Raw genomic sequence first — 18,997 nt, forward strand, 5'->3', positions numbered from 1 at the left:
AAAACACTTTGGGATACGCTGGACTTGACTATTTCTAAGGTCCTGTTCGTCTCTGATCCTTGAAGATGCTACCTTTTATGATGACATGACCCTAATTCTTCCCCCACCAGGTCACACTGCTGGAGTCTCTGCAAAGACAAAAACCTCATTCTGACATATCTACCCAACCTCTGGAATCTGAGGAGATAAGTTTAAAGATACCATTGGGCCCTTCCAGAATGACAAAGCATGACTCTTGAGGTTTGTGTATTTCTTTCTTTTTTTCTTTCTTTCTTTCTTCCTTCCTTTCTTTCTTCCTTCCTTCCTTCCTTCCTTTCTTTCTTTCTTTCTTTCTTTCTTTCTTTCTTTCTTTCTTTCTTTCTTTCTTTCTTTCTTTCTTTCTTTCTTTCTTTCTTTCTTTCTTTCTTTCACCACATGAGGACTTGGCCAACTACATGTCACCCTGTGTTGGGTAACTATTCCAAAATGAACCCAACTCAAGCCCCCTCTCTCCAGATGCCTTTCTATAATCCAAAATCCTCCTGACTATGGAAACCACTTTGAAATTAATCACAGTAGAGCACTCAAAGAGCTACAAGAAGCTGAGTTTCTTGAAGGGTTTATCCTGGCTTCTTGTTCAGATAAACTGGACACTCATGTCCAACTGGAGTGTCCGTGACCTGGGTTCAAATCCCAGTAACGGCATTTGCTAGCTGTGTGAACTCTGACAAGTTACTTAGCCTCTCTGGACCTCATGTTCCTCTGCTGTAAAATGTGGATAATAGTACCTACCTCGTAGGGTTGTCCTGAGGACATACGGAACACAAAACTAGTTCTCCAAGGGTATGTGAATAAGAGCAGCCCTTCGTATACAAAAATTGTTTTCCTCCGCGATCTGGCAAAGGGGCAGTTCTTTTGCCCTTGGAGTCATCAGTTTAGATTAGGATACTGCCTCTAGAAATAAACTTGACCTGAGAGAACAGCCCTTCAATTTGTTGATACTCTCTAGCTAAGGTTGGCTTCTCAGATATGTCATTGTCATCAGTGATGAGAGAGAGCGAGATGGGGGACGAGTAGATTTAGATGCAGGAGGGAGATGGGCACTGCTGGAGAAGTCTGAGCAAGCGATGAGAAGTCTTGAGCACTAAAGAGATAGCATGATGGTAGCGTATATATCACTTCTCCACGTGGGATCCCCATTTCCTCCTGAGTAAAATCCATGAGATGTACATATTGAGGGTCTAAAATGACTGTTGCAGATCTTAAAGTGTGATGGACTTGTGAGACATTATCATTATATTGCTTTTATCATTATGATGTAGCCTTCTCCCCATGAAGGTCCCTACAAAACCACCCCTCCCTCAGTGCTCCCCACACCTTCAGTTCCTGAGAGCCCCACACTGTGTGGCTCGATGAATCAAAACCCAACACTCTCCAATTTCCAGGATCCTCCTGCAATCGTTATTTGTTCTCCGAGAGGGTGGCTTTTAATTCCTCTGTATAGTGAGAGCCTGGCTTTCATTTCCCCTTCTCTGCTGTCATGGAAACCAGCACCCTGGCAACTTGGTGTGGAAACAAGAACACGGTTTTCTTCTTTCACCACACAGAGGAAAGGCTGGGACGACTTCAGGGCAGGAGGAGGAGGCCTTTCCGTTGATTGGATCTCCTTTTGTGAAGGAACAGCCACCCAGAAGATGCCAACCGGGGAAATTAATGCAGAGCCCCAGACTAACTTCAGGACCACGGAAAGCTCCCTGGGGAGTTAAGATTGAGCGGGAGGAGGAAAAACTCAGGTGAACAGCTTACCCTATCCTCAGCTTCCACAGAAGATAAAGTCTTCTTAGAGGTGATGACTATGCTCTGTTTAAGTGTGCCAAACCACAGAGAGGAAACTTTATCATTTAGTTCACAGTTCCTCAAAGTGTGTTTCGAGGGCTGCATCAGAATCACAAGGAGCACCGCTTCTTCCAACATCAGAATCAGTCTCTGCAGAGCAGAGCCTTATATTGTGTATTTTAACATCACCCCCAAATAATTCTGATGTATATTAGGCTTGAGGCCAAGTGACTGAGTGCCAGTCCCACATTTTTCAGGTGGGGAAATGGATTAGTCAAGGTGATGTACATGTCCCAAGTTTAAACGGCAAGTTGGAGCCAGAACCAAACCCATGTCTCCCAACTCCAAGATTTCTCTAAACCACCCAGCCCTGCTTTGGGTCCTACCTCAAAACCCTACCCTGAGGACCTGTGTTGGTGGCCCTGGAGAGCCTGTAAGATAGCCACACTCTCTCTCTCGGAGAGTTCTCATCTGTGATGCAAACTCTGTGCGAGGCAAATCCTCTCAGTACCATATTCACATCCTTGGATCCTAACACACACAAATATTCGATACATGTTGATGAATTAACTAATCAATTCACAGACTAATGAACAAATGAACCAGTGCTGCTCAGCAACGGAGGTTGATGTCTCTTAATGGAGCTATAATAATAACTCACATTTACCGAGCAATCCTGTATGTCAGTTACAGGGCCAAGAAACTGACGTTCATTGGCTCACTGAGTTTGCACAATAACCCGATGAGATAGAAACTATTGGCGGGGAGGGTATAGCTCAAGTGGTAGAGTGCATGCTCAGCATGCACAAGGTCCTGGGTTCGATACCCAGTACCTCCTCCAAAAATAAATAAGCCTAATTCACCTCCACCTCTGCCAAAATAAAAAAAAATAATAATCAAAGAAACTATTATTCAAAGATGAAGAAATGCAGCTTGGAGAAGTTGAGTAGTTCACTCAAGGTGCACATAGCAGAGTGTGGATTCAAACCCAGATATGCTGAGTCCAAAGTCTTGAATTCCAAGCCACGTTCTCTGGACGCACCCAGGAAAAGGCACTTGTCCTTGTGAGGGGCCCCAGAATACCGGGAAGAAGGTTAAACATAAGAACATTCAGGCTTCTCTGATGTGTTTGGTCACTAGCCAGAGTCTCTGCTTGGGGTTTACCAAAGAGGGGTTAAATTCATTCATACATTCATTCATTCATTCATCTCTTCATTCTGCAAATTTTTTTAGCCACTTAGTATGTGCCAGGCTGTGTTCTAGGTACTGGTACAGAAGTGAACAGGATAGACCAGGTCCCTGCTCTAGATAAGAGAGATAATCAACACAATGAACTAACAGATAGGTATTGTAATATCAGGCAATGACGAGTGCTAAGAAGAACACAGCCAGGCAAGGGGGCGGAGAGCGACAGGGCGCGTAGGGAAACAGCAAAGAGAGCCACTGACACACAGCAGCTGTGTCCGCAGGAACCCCAAGCAACCAGCTGAAAAATGACATGTCAGGCAACCCCACTGTTTGGCATCGAAACGACCAGACCTTCTGAGTGATCTTCTCCCCCGGACTGATCTTATGTTGTCTTTTTTTTTTTTTTTCTCTCTCTCTTTTAACAGAATTGTCCACGGAGTGATAGAAATAGAACTGGTGCGCTGGAGGCGACGACGGATGCTCCGTTCCCTGGCCCGGCCTGAGGCTCTTTTCTGGAGGAGGCAGCACCGCTGTGAACAGTGAGGACTGGCGGGAAGGCCCGCTCAGGGCTCAGAGATAAGAACAGAAGCCTGTGCATTGACAGCTGGGTGAGCTGGGGCTCTCTGGATGCAGGTGCCAGAAGCCTTCTAGATCTAACAGTGGAATAAAAGGGGCTTTAGGATAAGGACACAGAAGTGTTTCAAGGAACCCAGGGCGGGACCTGCCGGGACTCAGGAGAGACTGAAGGAGAGGGAGAAGGGCCTCAGGATGTCCAGCCCTCGGGCTGCTTCTCTCTTGGCACCTGGGCCACCCAGTTTATGTGATAGGAGATAAGACAGCTGCCTACGTCTCCTGAGTTTTATAGTTTTGCTCAAAGGCCTCCCTCTGACACTGGATCTTCTTAGTCCCAATCCCAGAATCCCAGGGAGGAGGCTCTAACTGGCCCATTGGGAGCTAGGGGCTCCCCCTTTGGCCGGGCAGAACTTCACTGAGCAAATATGGCCAGTGGATACACATCCCAGGGACCCTGGGCATCAGAGGAGCAGTGGGGGAGTAGTTTTCCGGAAAAAGGGAATCGGTGTGATCTAGGAAATCACACATTTGCAATAATACATCCTGGACCCTAAAAACAAAGACAATATGTACTCTAAGGGCTGAGGGGTTTTGGTCAGGGACGAGCATGGGATTCCTCCCACGTGGAAGCCCGTGATGGAGGCGAGAGAGTTAAGCTAAACTCTTGAACTCTGAGAAGTACCCCCACTCCACTCAGTAGTCATTGAAATGGCCTCCATAAAGCTCTGAGGCAAAAATTATAGATCATCATTGTAATTGAGTGAAATTGGCTATACATTAATATTCATGATTATTAGAGCAGCTGATTTTCCTCTTTATGGAAAATGAGTGGGGGAATCATCTCAGCCGCTCCTTATTTTTCCCCCTTAGATTTCCGCGGGGGAGGTGGAAGCGAATAAAAGACCCGGCAGTCGGAACCAGCCGTCAGTTTCTGCAACGTTGGGTAATTATGAAGGATTTTTAATTACTTTGACCTCTCAGAGGGGGCTGGGGGAGAAGCATCTTATGAATATTAAAAACGCAGGCACCCATGAGCCTCTAAGACGGGCTCCTTTGTCCAGATAAAAGCAGATGGTCGAAATGAGAGAAGCACCCAGCCCATTCCACTGCCCCACCAACCTAGCAAGGATGAGCATTGCAAAACAACCATAATGATAATGGTCACCACAGGCCAAGCGGGATGAGGAGGGTACCTGCACAGAGGGAGGGTGACAAGGGCATCTATGCAAAGCCGGGGCAGCAGCCATCACAGGACGACTGTTTCATTGATCAAATCATCAAATGTATTGAAGATAATGGCAGTCAGATTTCTCACCATCAGAGAAGGAAGTTACAGATATGGAAAGAGAGAAAACCAGAAAGAGCTCTAGGGTGAAGAACTAGAATCAGAGGTATCGATGTGACTTCACGGTTTTCAATACATAGAAGAAAAATCTAGACATAAATAAAAATGGAAACACACACATATACATACAAACACATGCATGTGCACACACGTGTGTACACGTACGCACACACACACATCCTCTGGATGTGTCCACTGAGAGGCCCTCAGAGCTGACATTCCAACAGCAGCAGACACATTAACACCAAGATGGTTATTTCTATATATTCTCCACTAAGATGAATCAGGGCTCCTTTGAGAAATGGTTGATTCCAGGGTTGCCTCGGGGAAAGAACAAAAGGAACTTGGAATGTTGTTTTGCCAGAAAGCAAAGAATTGCTCAAAGTGAAATGGAAGGCAGCTCGAAGGGGCTCTCTCGGGTCAAAATGAGGCCATTTGAGCATCAAAATAAATGACAACAGGGATGGATTTTACCCCACTAAATCAAATAGCAAAGATTTCGTTCATACTGATGGGAATGAGTGAGTGAATGAAGTATTCGATGACAATATTTATGTCGTTTCAAAGAATCTTCCCACAAAAATACATCCTAACAGCAAAGAGGGGAAGAGTGACATCACAGCAGAGAAGCTGGACAGAAGCCCCGTTCGTCACATGGCCACGGGGGACCTCACCGGTGACAGGACACACGGAAGTCACGCGCCACCAGGTGGGATTCAGAGACACAGCATCGCTCCTGTGCCATTCCTGTCAAAGACCCATGACCTGAATCTAGTCCCGAGAGAACAACAGAAAAACCCAAACTGAGGGACATTCTACAAAATGATGGGACAGTCCCTTCAAAAGTATCCAGGTCCTGAGAGTCAAAGAGAGATTAAAGAGTGTCCCAGACTGAAGGAGACTCGGGAGACAGGACAACTACATGAAGCAGGCGAGCCTGGCCTGGGTCCTTTACTACGAAAGACCCTGTTGGGATAAACTGTGGACCCTGAAGGGGGTCTAAGGATTAGGTGATAGTGATGGGTCAAGGTTAATGTCCTGACCCGAATAGTTTTCTTGTGATTATCTGGGAGCCTTCCTGTTTTAGGGAAATAGCCTATTCAGCGGTAATGAGGCAGCAGGCTTGGCAACGTCCTTTCAAATGTCTCAGAGAAAAAAAAAGTTCCTTGTATTGGACTTGCAAGTTTTTTATAGGAGTAACTGCCAATTTGAGCACCTACAGTGCTATGCACTTTTCACAACTGTTTCCACCTTACAAATCATCTTAGCAAATGATTTCTAGATGATTCCCATTTTGTAGGTGAGGAAACTGAGGCTCAAAAGATGAGGGACTCCATTTTTCATTTGATTTTATTGTAACTGATCTGAATGCACATAGCCACCTATGGCTCTACACGCTGGGACAAACGCTAGGGAGCATCCCGCTGGAATGGACGCCCTCAGCCAGCTTCAGAGCTCTTCAGAGAAGGGCAGCCAGTGGGACCAGCAAACCACACACCCAAGGCTGACCTGACCCTGACAACATGACCCTTGCCCTCTGGTCCCCGAGATCACCCCAGGGCTTCTCTCTCCTTCATCCTGTCAAAACAGTGATGCTCCTTTGCAAAGATGCCCAGTAATTTTAATGAGAGCATACAGTGCTAAATTGCATCTCTCTCTTTCTCATCTTCTGACACAATTCTCCCTCTAATAAGATTTTCCCCAGCAAACCCATTTTCTCAGCAGCTGTTTTAAAAAGCCATCATCTGATGGCACCGTGTCTTAGGCAAGGTGGGGAGGGTGGAGAGCGAGAGACACAAAGCCAGAGGGATTTAGGCCTATTTTCTCACCTCTTTGGGGACAGCCAGATGATATAATCAAGCCGAAGTCCATTTCCCTAACGCCCGCTGCGAAGCCAGCTGCCCGGCACCTGCCGTGTCCCGTTGTAATTGGTGATGCTTCCAGCAGACAGCATCTTGGCCGTGTGAGAGGCAGGCCTACGCCCCTCGCTCCTCTGGAATGAACTTTCTTTTGTCTTTTATGAAAAGTGAAAAGGGACCCATTTCTTAAAAGATGAGCAGAATTTATTCTCTAAAATGAGATTGTAGGAGGTACTTTCAGCCCAATTCATGGACTAAAAACTCTTCAAGCAGAGACTCAAGTAAGCCTAGCATAAGTAAGTCTTTCCTTTATCCCTAATATACCTTTGCAAGTCATGGTCTCTTTAGTTCCAACATGTAACGGACTCCATTTCTCTCCCCGCACCACACACCACTACTCCACCGGCTCTCACCTCCAGAAATGAAATAGCTTTCTCAAAGTCTCCTTGCTTGCATTCTGCCCCCTAACAGCTCCCTCCCGCACCAGCCAGAGTAGCCGTAGCAGGCAGGACATGCCACGTTATGCTGCAGTAACAAGCAATCCCCCAAAGTTAGTTACTTATAACACCAGGATTTATTTCTCGTTGATGACCCATTCAGCTAAGACCTCGGCCCCACGTCCTCACTTGCAGGATTCAGCCACCAGCTCAGATGTTGCTGGGTGCCATGGCCCAGGGCAGAGGGAAAGAGCCCTGAGGGAGGCATCAGCCACCAGCAATCAAATGCTCCAGCCCAGAGCTGACGTCTGTCATTTCCGCTGGCCAGAACTGGTCACATGACCCTGCCCAGTGCCGAGGGGGCGGAAAGTGAAGCCCTATCCTGTGCAGAGAATGTAGCACGGGGCGGCATCCTGGACATCATCACGTTCAATCTGCTTGTTCCCTAAGTGGGGGAAGTGAGGCACAGAGAGCAGAAGTGAGTTATCCACAATTGCAGGGCAGGCTAAAGCAGACAGGGACCTTCTGCTCCAAACCCAGGGTTGTCTCATCCATCATTAAATACTTATGAACAACCTACTACATGTTGAGCACCACTGGACAGACGGAAATGAGGGAGATGGGCATAATCCCTACTCTCACCAAGCTCCCAGCCAAGCCAGGGAGGTAGATAAGTAAATGGTCCATTTTAGCCCCTTGGGATAGATGCTGCACATAGACACAGTGTTACAACATTGCACAGAACTTTCCTGAGTGCTTCTGCAGAGAACCCTGCTTATCAAAACAATGTCATAATTTTTACCAAGGGTCACATGCCAACTCTCAGGCGTTCTTCCAAAGACACACGGGTCAAACCAAGGAAAAACTACACACTGGCCTCCGGGGTCCAAAAGGCTTATCTGGGGACACACATGAGCTCTCTGATCTCTTAATGCCTAGAATAGGGGTAGGTCCCTTAGAACATCTCACCAGCCAGGCAGGGCAGGGCTGAGCCAGCTTTCCCTTGATTTACGAAAATGAAGAAATGAGACATTTTGTGCACGCTAGTGTCACAGGGCAAGTCCATTCTCATTTCCAAAGTTTGAGTGAATCACTTTCCCCTCTGGGGTGAAAGAGGGTGTTGGGGTGCCGGAGCAGGGGAAGATCACATTGTACCCATCAGCATCCTTTGGTTGCTGGCAGTGGCTTGGCAGGGAACATAGTAGGTGCTCAGTAAATGCTGACGAATGAATAAAAACAGAATGGAAGGAAAAGCAGAAACTCTAGTCTCCAGAAGGGCAGCAACAGGGCAGCCCGGGGAGGGGGAGGGGAGGAGTCAGAGTGGCGGAAACTAAGACATGGAAACAGCCTAACTGTCCATCAGCAGATGACTGGATAAAGAAGGTGTGGGGTGTACATATATGTGTACATATATACACACACATACACACAATGGAACACTACTTGGCCATAAAAAAGAACAAAATAATGCCATTTGCAGCAACATAGATGGACCTGGAGATCATCATTCTAAGTAAGCCAGAAAGAGAGAGGAAAATGCCATATGATATCACTCATATGTGGAATCTAAAAAAAAAACAAAAAAGAAGACACAAATGAACTTATTTATAAAACAGAAACAGACTCACAGACATAGAAGACAAGTTCACGGTTACCAGTGGGGAGAGGGTGGGGTGGAGGGATAAATTGGGAGTTCAGGATTTGCAGATACTAATTCCTATATATAAAATAGATAAACAACAAGGTCCTACCGTGTAGCACAGGGAACTATATTCAGTATCTTGTAGTAACCTATAATGAAAAAGAATATGAAAAGGAACACATGTGTGTATATGTATGACTGAAATATTATGCTGTACACCAGAAATTGACACAACATTATAAATTAACTATACTTCAGTTTTAAAAAGTAGCAGAAACTAATGGGATAGCTTTGGGACATCTGCCTGGAGATGAATGAACTCCAGTTGGTTTTTTTGGTCTTTGCGTTCAAGCTCCAAATCCCAGGAAGACAGCCCCTGACTGGCCCAGCCCAGAATCGGTACCAACCCTTGTCCTTAACTGATGGTGGTCCAAGACCCCGCTTCCAGCTGCCATCATCAGCCACAGTTTCTTTGCCTCAGGGGCCTCTGGTCCACACTCTCAGCAGGCGGAAGTGCTGAGAAAGGAGCCCTCTGCCAGGCTCCTCTCACTAGAGACAGCCAATGGGCCCCCCCATGCCCCGCTGATGGTGGTCTTGGTCATGTGGCTTTGATTGGTGCCAACAGGATGCTAGTGAACGTGGCCCACGCAAAGGCCTAAAATATGCTTCAGCCTTCGGCACAAGAAGCGAACGTCCTGGACAGCCTACTGGTCCCTACGCTGCAGCCTGGAGCCCATCCAAGTCACAACTGACTGGTCACATGACGACCAGCATGCGTGAGAAGTGCACGGTGAGGCAGTGACCACTGCCCTCCAGCGTGGTTGCTCACGCAGTGTTGCTGTGGGTATCGCTGACTGATGCTTCAAGGCACCTGCAGCGACACATCCAGGCTTCCGAAAGATGGAGGCCTTCAACCTGGATGTCCAAACTCTGGCCTCGGGAGCTGGAGCAGCAGGAGTGATCTCTGGGCTGCAGTTCTGCCCGTTGCTAACACCCTGTGGTCCACCCGGTGTGGTGAGGGCACGTTTCTGGGGCAGCAGTGACCCCCTGTGCATCTTGGCAACATTGCAGTGGTGTCTCCTCCTGACACCTGCCGGGAAGGAGTGGACAGGAGGCTGAGAAGGGGTCAGGGAGGAACTGGAGTGGAGGACCAGTGCTTCCCAGGACCCAGCACTATGGACCTGCTAAGCCCGAGAGGACGTGGGGACAGTGCTCTCAGGAGGGCTCAAGGCTCTCCAAGTCCAGAAGGCAGGAGGCAGCCACGTGTGCCAGGTGTCACATTGGGCTCTCAGGCACAGTGATGAGCAAGACAGGGCTGCAACCACCCCTCCTGGAGCTTATAGTCTAGTGGGGAAGAGTAACAACAAGCAAGCAGACAGCAAATAAACATCCAGTTACAGATTTTGGCAGGAACAGCATCATTTTCAAGAGTATTTGCTTAGGTTCAAACCCCAGCTCGACCTCTTATCACGTGATCGCTCTGTGCCTCAGTTTTCCCATCTGTAAAATGGAAACTTAACAACAACTAAAAAAAATAGCATTTTTCCCATAGGAGTGTTATGAAAATTAAATGAGCTAATACATGTAAAGCTATCAGAGTGCCTAGGACACAGGGCTGTATCAGTCTTAGCTATTCTCACCACCATTGTTTTAAATGCAATAATGGGAACAAACTGATGAAGGGATAAAGAAGAGGGAAGGGGATGTAGTTAGGGTGGTCATGAAAGGCTTCACCAAAAATTTCCTTTCAGCTGAAACCTGAAGGATGAGAAGAAGCAAACGGGTGGAAAACCTGGAGGAAAGAGGGCGCAGCAAGTGCAAAGGTCCTGAGGTGGGACGAACTTGATGCTTCTGAAACATTGACAGGAGAGTGGCTGAGAGAGGCTGTCGGCAGAGCAAAGTCAGTTCCTCCCACCACACATGCTGCTTCTTCATAAAACACTTCTCCCCTCTCGGTCCCCACCCTCACCTTCAGCCCAGTCCTTTTGGCCAGCTGAACTCCTAGTTGGGCTACATTGGCCAGCTCTAAAGTCACCTCCACGCAGAAGCCTTCCTTGATTTGCAAAATGAGGTCCTCATCTGTTACTACACTGTATTAGTTTGCATGGGCTACCATCACAAGTCACCACAAATTGGTGGCTTCAAACAACAGAAATGCACTCACCATTCAGGAGGGAAGAAGTCTGTGATCAAGGTGTCAGTAGGGCCCTGATCCCTCTGGAGCCTCTAGGAAAGACTCTTCCTTGCCTGTCCCAGCTTCTGGTGGCTCCCAGTGTCCTTTGGCCTGCGCCTGCCTCACTCCACTGTCTGTCCCTAGCCTCACCTGTCCTTCTCCCCTTGTCTCTTGTAAGGACACTTGTCGTGGGATTTAGGGCTCACCTGGATGATTCCGAACAATCTTGTCTCAAGATCTTTAACTTAATTCCATCTGCAAAGACCCTTTTTTCGAAACAAGGTCACCTCCACAGCTTCCTGGGGTTAAGACCTGGACATGTCTCTGCAGGGACCAGCCTTCAACCCACTCTGCCTCTCCATCTCATCTGGACCCTCTCCCTCCTTCCTTAACCATGCTTTGCACTTCTGTATTTATTTGTGAAATCACCGGGCCCTGCCTGTCTGCTTAGGAAGCTGCAGGCAATAAGAGGGTGGCTTCCACAATCTGTGCTGCCCACCACCGGCCCCCAGCACCCAGCACCCAGGAGGCACCTGCCAGAGGTTTGTTGAACCAACGGGCCACAACCCCAGCTCCTGGAGGATGCTTCTTGTCAAGGACACAGGCCGGAAGCCATCTGCAAGGCCTCCAGCCTGCAACATGCTTCAGACTTTACAGCCTCTTAAATCCCATGGCTGGCGGCCTGATTAGGATAGAAGTCAAAATGCAAGAAATTTAATTTCCCAGTGCTCAGCCTACAGGGCCTTGTCAGCCATCCCCCCCTAAAAAAAACCTCCCCCACCACCCAAGCCAATAGCCATAAGCATTTGATCAAACAGCATGCGGCTGCCTGTTTTCCAGAAGTGGCTCCTGGGCCCAGGGAAGAAGCCACAATCGGCCCCCACTAGATGTGACCTGAGCATTGTGATTAACGTTTGGTAGAGCTCTTCTTAGTGGCCTGGGCTCTTTGTGGCCGAATCAGTAACAGTGACAGTCCCCCAGCCGGCGAAGCCAGGAGCAACTGCAGACGTCACCAGGTCAAGGAGCGTGGCTGTGGGTTTTATGGCCCCTCAGGCTTCCAACCTACATCCTCTTCATCGATCTCACCTGCCCCCTGTGGTGAGTCTCTGAAAAGAAGCAAGAATTGCTAACTCCACCTAATGGAAAGTGACGCCCAGAAAGGGGACTTTCCCAACTCACACAGCTCATAAAAGCCCGGGGACCCAACACGAGGTGCCAGGACCCTCTCATGCCACTGGTGGCGATGGTGGGAAGGACAGTACCATGGTGACTGTGCTGAACAGCATTAGGAAGGAGGCAGGTCAGGTTCAAGGAAGACCTTCCTGACCAAGAGCGTCCCATGCATGCAACCGCCTTCAGGGTCCTCTTCTGCAAGGTTGTAAGAAAAGAGACTTTTGCATGGTCAGCTGGCATCCTGGCCAGATGCATCTCGCAGGCACTGGGAAACCCGCAGTCCCTGGTGTAGACCAGCCCTTATAATCATCCCGGGACCTTGTTCACATACAGATCCCAATTCAGAAGGTTTAGGGGAGAGCCTGGCGTTCTGCATCTCTACCCAGCTCTGGGAGATGCTGGTGCTGCTGATCTCTGGGCCACATTTGAGTGATAGGTGGTGGGGGACCTGTGCTAGGATGCTGCAGGCTTGGAAGGGTCATTGTTGGGTAAGGATCCATCCCATGGGGCATGGGGCGTGGGCCACTCAGAGACAGAATAACTTGCACGCTGGCCACATGCCCTCTGAGACGGAGGAGGACTTGGGTGTCTCACACGCACTTTGGGAAACAGACCTGTCTCCTCGAGCCTCAGTTTTCCCATCTGTGAAATGTAAATGGGAGGAAAGGGGTTGAGCTGTGTACCACCTGAGCTTTCATCCAGCTCTGACATCCCAGAACTCCAGGAATGGAAAATGCACAGAAGCTTCTAAAGTTCCATCTGTAAGATCCCAGCCTGTCCCTGGACCTTGTCATCCATCGTTCAAGTCTGCTCAGCACCCACTCCCCAGTCTTCTGGCTTCAGGACCTCAATTTTCTAAGGGGAGCCCCTGCCTTTCTCACTTGGTAGTGTTTAGATGGAGTTGACCCTGACCTCAGCTCCAAGGTGAGCTCATGACCCAGATCTGGCCAATCAGAATGGTTTGGTGGTGGGCATGTGACTCAAGCTAAGCCAATGAAACCCAGCCATGAGACTTTTGTTAGAACATCTGAAGAAATGGCTTCCTTTTCTATCTGGGTTATTAAACTCTAAGATAAAGGTCTAATGATAATGGCAGTCATCTTCACCACTGTGTGCGGAGAGCCTGCCTAAGAGCACAGACTAATCTAGGGGAAAGCAAAGATGAGAGATATGGAGACTGAGTCACAATACCTTCTGGTGGACACCTGGATCCAGCCATGCCTGAAGCCAGATTGGATTTTTCAGTCCCTTGAGCTTTGCTTCAGCCAAATTGAACTGAGTCTTTCAATCAAAAGAATCCTGATTCGCACACTGTGGATTCTATCCCCAAGATGAAGACAAGGAATTGGAGGAAAGTCCCCTCTCACACTCAGTCACACAAGTAAAGACAACTTTGGCTTCAATAAATTCCAGAATGTTGGAGCTGGAAGAGTCACCTCATTATACAGAGGAAGAAACGGAGGTCAAGAGGGTAGACTTAACCCTCCCAAGGCCACACAATGCAGTGAGCAAACCAGGACGCATACCTGGTTCAGAGCTCCCTCCTTTACCTGCCGGCAGTGAAGGCATCCAGCCACACAAAACATTTGAGGAGGGCCAAAGATCATCCGCCAAATCAAAATGACCTCAAACATCCCATCACGCTGCCTGAAATGCCATGAGAAACCCATTTCTCACTGTCTTCTGTCTTCAAGCTGCATCTTAAAAAAAATGCATAAACCCAGGGAGGGAATTACAGCTGGGCTTACTTGTAGATACAGCGAGTGAGGCGGTGAACTGTTTTTGGGTAGCTTTACGGATGGGGAAACTGAGACCAGGAGTAGGATCAGGACTCTCCTTTCCACTTCCACAGAGGGATGAAGGCAGAGCTGACGTGTCTGGGAACGACACCCAAAGGGAAGAAGGCGGTAGGAAGAACCTGGAGTCAGAGGGCGCCAACTTCCCCAGTTTGCCCTGAACTCAGTGGGCCACCTAGAAAGGTGAGGACCACAGTCAGACACAGGCTCTGGACCAGACCCCCATCTCCTTGAAGAGTCTGAAGAACTCCGCAAGCCCTAGTCACTCTTTCTCGGTGGTGAGAAGGGAGGAGAACCTTATATGTTGCCGTTAACAAATGGGTGTTGACATCTCTTTACGTTATTAGAAAAAAATGCCCCACCAAGAAATAAACCATCACTTTTATTTACAGAATATTTCCTAGAACTCAGAGAAATGCAGTGCCTGTCTGCGTAGACCTTGGGCCAAAGAATCATTTATCACAACACATCATACTTTACAGTACATAAAACTCTCCCTACCTGATAAAAACATTCAAAAAATTGCTCACTCTTTACATAAATTGCTTAAGAACATCCTGGTTGAACACATTGTTTTGAAAGGATTTCAATTACTGGGAAGGGCTGTTCCCACCAGTGGTGGCCTTTGCAGTGGCTGAGGGAACAATCAAAATGGAGGGGGGGGGATAAAATAATGCCATTTGCAGCAACATGGATGGACCTGGAGATTGTCACACTAAGTGAAGCAAGTCAGAAAGAGAAAGAAAAATATCATATGATATCATTCATAGGGGGAATGTAAAAAAAAATAAGATAAATGAACTTATTTACAAAACAGAAACAGACTCACAGACACAGAAAACAAACTTGTGGTTACCAGGGGACAGGCAGGTGCTGAGTACTGAGCCGGACCAGGCAGGAAACAGGGTGAACCAAAAACCACTCCCCTGTGTCTCTAGGGTCACGCCCTGCCACTCAGGCAACAAAGGCCCCCCGAGGAATGCAGGGCGAGGGCTGCCAGCTCATCTAGTTACTTCAAGAAAAGTTGGAACGAGGCATTTTTAAGTGAGATCAGATTTTCAAATTAGCCACTATTTTAAAAATTTTTAAGCATATTCTGGGCCCCTCCCCTCCCCCCAAAATACAGCCAGGAGGGAGACCAGATTTGTAGGCTTGGGTGTAGCAACTCTGATTTCAAACACTGCATTTGGGGATCTTAAACCCAATCTTGATTTTATTGATTTTGCTTCACCGTGAGTGAAAGGTCAGAGATTTTCCAAGGATATGAAGGCAGGAAGTGTGTCTATCTTGTTGACCATTCTGTTCCACAGCTCAGAACAGGTCTGGGACGTAATACTGTAATATATATACATATATATATATTATGTATATATATATATATGTATATATACATAATATATATATATTATGACTATGTGTGTGTGTGTGTGTGTGTGTGTGTGTGTGTGTGTGTGTGATGGAATACTACTCAGCCATAAAGAATGAAATAATGCCATTTGCAGCAACATGGATGGACCTAGAGATGATCATACTAAGTAAAGTAAATCAGACAGAGAAAGACAAATATCATATGATATCACTTACATGTGGAAGCTAAAAAATGACACAAATGAACTTATTTTCTAAATAGAAACAGACACACAGACACAGGAAACAAACTTACTGTTACCAAAGGGGAAATGGGGGGAGGTATAAATTGGGAGTTTGGGATTAGCAGATACATACTACTATGCATAAAATAGATAAACAACAAGGACCTACTGTATAGCACAGGGAATATTTGATAGCTTATAATAACCTATAATGAAAAAGAATATGTATGTGTGTAACTGAATCACCATGCTGTACATCAGAAACTAACACAACATGGTAAATCAACTACACTTCAGTTTTTTAAAAATCACCCCACTCCAAATGTCAAAAGCAGCCCCATAGATGAACACTTATTTACTTCCAATCCCCATTTGACAGATGAGAAAATTGAGGCCCAGAGAGGGAAAGTGACTTGCCCAAGGCAGCACAGCAAAAAAAAAAAAAAAAAGACACAAAGCTGGGGAATGGAATGCTGTTCTCTTCACAGAAGCTCTTGAGTCTTAATTCCTCCCCAAACCTAGAGGAGAACATTCTAAGCCCCAAGTGTAAAAATCCCTTCTGAAATTCTAGAGAAAGCAGACGATCAATCCCCTGTCCTCCCTGGGTGAAGTGTGGAAAAATGAAACTTTGAGACATGAGAGGCTAATGCTTAAAGCAGATGTGCAAACACAGATAAGGGAGACAGAGTTTTCACCAGACAAATTCGCGCCCTGCTCAGTTTAGACATTAAAATGAACTAACTTAATTTCATGCCATATGCAAATCCTTACCAGCTGTCGGCTCTGTAATCACAGGAGACTTAATGTAATAACTAAACAGGAACAAAAACGCACAAATACAGGCTCTGGGCAAGTCCACTGACAGCGGGTTTTATGTTCCTGGAAACTAAGCAAGTGCGGAGCATTTATGATGGACATCTGGAAGCAGCTACGCGCCTAAACGCCTGCCATCTCCTTCACAAAAATGCTTGCAGCCATAATAAATGATGGCTAAGGACGGAGCCATCATGTACCCTGAGCCCCCGTGGACCGTGAACATCTCCATCTAGATGCTGCAGCTTCTTCCCCATTGTCAAGGTTCTGCTCAGTCCAGCCATCTGGACCAAGTAATCAGAAGGAGCCAAAAGATGTCTCAGGTTCAGTGGGTTTGAGTCCCCTGACCTGGAACTAAAGACAGGAACATGTCTGCTGGGTCAGGGCAGGGCAGGGCAGTTGGTCTTCCAACCTCCAGTTCCTCTGACCATGCAAGCTAATAATCATGATAGCCAACATTTATCAAAGGCTCACGATGAGCCAGGAGCCAAGCATGCCTTCTTGGCATTATCTCAAAGTGCGGAGGATGATTTGAGGTCATTTGTTCATGTATTCATTCAACAAACGTTTATTAAGCACCTGTGATGTGTCAGGCACAGTGCTGGAGTTATATCAACAAGCAAAATACACACAGATTTCTGGCTTTGTTAAGAAGCTGAATTTCTGGTGGGACAAACATTTTTTGAGTACAGTTACGACGTGTGGTAGGAAAAAACACTTTGCACCCGTGATGTCACCAGCATTACTGCCTTAGCGTGAAGCTCTGTGTTTACAAGTTGATTTAAAGAAAAATGTTAAGAATAAAAAGATGATTCACAGATGGCCGAAAAGCATGACGGGGTTTCTTTTCCCAAATAATCCTGATAGAGGTATTATTGTTAGTCCCACTTTACAGCTAGGGAAACTGAGACTCAGGCAGGTGGAGGCATTTGCCTGAGGTCACCTATCTCGGACATAGTGGAGTCCAGATTTGAACCCAGGTCAGTCTTCAGAGCCAGTATTGGGGGGGGAGGGGTGGGTAATTAGGTTTTTATTTATTTATCTTAATGGAGGTGCTGGGAATTGAACCCAGGACCTCTCTGCATGCTAAGCACTTGCTCTACCACTGAGCCAGTGTTTTCACCACCAGGCTGAGCCGAGGCGACACATCAGGTGGACTGTGTCACTCTCATACTCGACTCTCTTCCGCCAGCTCCCAAAAATCACTTTGCACATGACTTACATCCCTTCTACAAAAATCCCGCCAGGAGGTTATGCAATTTCCCCTCACTCATGTTTTCGGGTTGGGGAGGATTTAGGGCAGCCTGTTTCGCATCTTTCCTTAAGGGAGGGTGTAGCTCAGTGGTAGAGCACATGCTTAGCGTGCACGAGGTCCTGGGTTCCATCCCCAGTACCTCCATTTAAAAAATAACTAAACCTAATTCTCCCCATCAAAAAAAAAAAAATTTAAAAAAACAACAAACAAAATATATATTTAAACTGAAGAAGAGTTTACAATGTTATATCAGTTTCTGGCATACAGCATAATGTTTCAGTCATACACACGTATATATTCCTTTTCATATTCTTTTTCTTATAGGTCGCTACAAGATGTTGGAACTTGTTATTTATCCATTTTGTATATAGTAGTATCTTCAAATCTCAAACTCCCAATTTAACCCTTCCCACCACCCCCCGCCACAGATTTAATTGTCATTTTTCTTCAGTGTATTTCTGTATGTAATAGTTCCAGAGTCTTCCCTTGCCTTTTATGATCTGGACACTTTTGATAGTTTGTAGAATTTTGTTCAGTTTGGCTTGGTTTGATTTTGTCTTCTAACTAGACTGAACCACTGCACACCCAGTCAGCCACTGGTTGAGCTGTCTGCTTACCAAAACTAGCTGTTTGCCCCCAAATCTCCTTCTGCCAGTTACACTCACTATTGTAATTACGTATTTTAGGTAAATAGTATGTAGCAGGTAGGATAAAATATAAGGGGAAAAGAAAATTGCTTCTATGAAAACTAAGTTGAGTGACTTTGGAAAACCCTGAGAAAGTCAAATTCCTAAATAGAAATTGATGAAAAATTAATTGCAGGCAGCTATCAAAGATGTAGATGGGGAGAGATGACAAAAGTCTGGGAGAGTTTTGTAGTCTGCTTTGCAAGTGTCTTGAAATTCTCATTATATTTAAAATACACCAAGTGGGGAGGGTATAGCTTAAGTGGTAGAGCACATGCTTAGGATGCACAAGGTCCTGGGTTCAAACCCCAGAACTGCCTCTTACAAAAACAAAAAACAAAAAACCTCATTACCTCCCCTGCAAAAAAATAATAAAATAAAATACACCAAAATACACTGATGTGTGCAGGAGAGATGATATGAAACATCAATCAATTAACTCATTATCAATAATCAATTCACCCAATATTAATGAATTAATTAACAACCCAATTTAATAATGGAAAATTAAGGTACAGAAAACTTGTATGTGTAAGTTAAAATAAAGATAAGATAAAATATTCCAGGATATAAAACTCTCTATTTCTCTGCTTTAACCAACTTTTTCAACTAAGCCACAAAAAGCCTGTCAATGGGAAAAGGGCATTGTG

At 46.3% G+C, this 18,997-nt stretch overlaps 1 long non-coding RNA gene across 2 annotated transcripts; it reads left to right on the forward strand.

Annotated features, from left to right (window-relative positions):
• The first annotated feature begins 1,582 nt into the window (after nucleotides 1–1,582).
• On the forward strand, nucleotides 1,583–14,386 carry LOC140690919 (uncharacterized). 2 transcript variants are annotated; one of them, XR_012066273.1, is made up of 4 exons: nucleotides 1,583–1,772; nucleotides 3,429–3,611; nucleotides 4,447–4,519; nucleotides 14,058–14,386. It is a non-coding gene; the product is annotated as an uncharacterized lncRNA (long non-coding RNA). The 2 variants fall into 2 exon arrangements; XR_012066274.1 differs by lacking the exon at nucleotides 14,058–14,386 and adding an exon at nucleotides 5,489–6,072.
• Nucleotides 14,387–18,997: the final 4,611 nt, after the last annotated feature.

Source organism: Vicugna pacos, chromosome 32 (assembly GCF_048564905.1).
Source record: "Vicugna pacos chromosome 32, VicPac4, whole genome shotgun sequence".
NCBI lineage: Eukaryota > Metazoa > Chordata > Mammalia > Artiodactyla > Camelidae > Vicugna > Vicugna pacos.